The sequence below is a fragment of the Zingiber officinale genome, chromosome 3B, assembly GCF_018446385.1.
Source record: "Zingiber officinale cultivar Zhangliang chromosome 3B, Zo_v1.1, whole genome shotgun sequence".
Lineage (NCBI taxonomy): Eukaryota > Viridiplantae > Streptophyta > Magnoliopsida > Zingiberales > Zingiberaceae > Zingiber > Zingiber officinale.
The window spans coordinates 29449833-29450466 of record NC_055991.1 but is presented as its reverse complement, the minus strand read 5'-3'; the positions used below and the strand labels follow the sequence as shown (position 1 = coordinate 29450466).

Below are 634 nucleotides of genomic sequence, written 5' to 3'. Positions count from 1 at the left end.
AATACTTAGGTGGTTGAACTACAATTTGTTTGACAGGCTCTTTTGCCTTTATGGCTTGCACTTCTGAAATTATCGGGGAAGAATCCATCCAACTTTTATCTGACTATTCTTGGAGGTTCATTGTCACTTGATCAATTAATGTATATGTTTTGTCCACACTCTTGTTCATAAAAGAACCTCCAACTGATGAATCCAACAAAGATTTATTAAAAAAAGAAATCCCCCTGTAGAATATATGCAGTGTCAGTCATTTTTCCAAGCCATGATGAGGGCACTGTCTTTGTAGACTCTTGAATTTGTCCCATGCTTCAAATAATGACTCTCCATCAACCTGAGCAAAATTTGTGATGCAATTTCTCATGTAAACTGTTCTACTTGGAGAAAAAAAGTGATTTAGAAATTACTGCTCCAATTGTTTCCAACACATAATGCTTTGAGGACAGAGGGAATATAACCAAGTCTTTACTTTATCCTTGATAATAAAAGGAAATTCTATCAAACAAACTGCATCTACTAACACTCCTTCACAATTCACTATATCACAAAGCTCTAGAAATGTCTCAAGGTGCAGATAAGGGCTTTCTGATACTCCTCCTCCAAATTTATGACCTTGTATCATAGCAATTAACTCTAG

General features: G+C 35.5%; 1 non-coding gene across 1 annotated transcript; it reads left to right on the top strand.

Annotated features, from left to right (window-relative positions):
- Positions 1-257: 257 nt before the first annotated feature.
- Positions 258-363, top strand: LOC121968813. The gene has a single exon (XR_006108348.1). It is a non-coding gene; the product is annotated as a small nucleolar RNA R71 (small nucleolar RNA).
- Positions 364-634: the final 271 nt, after the last annotated feature.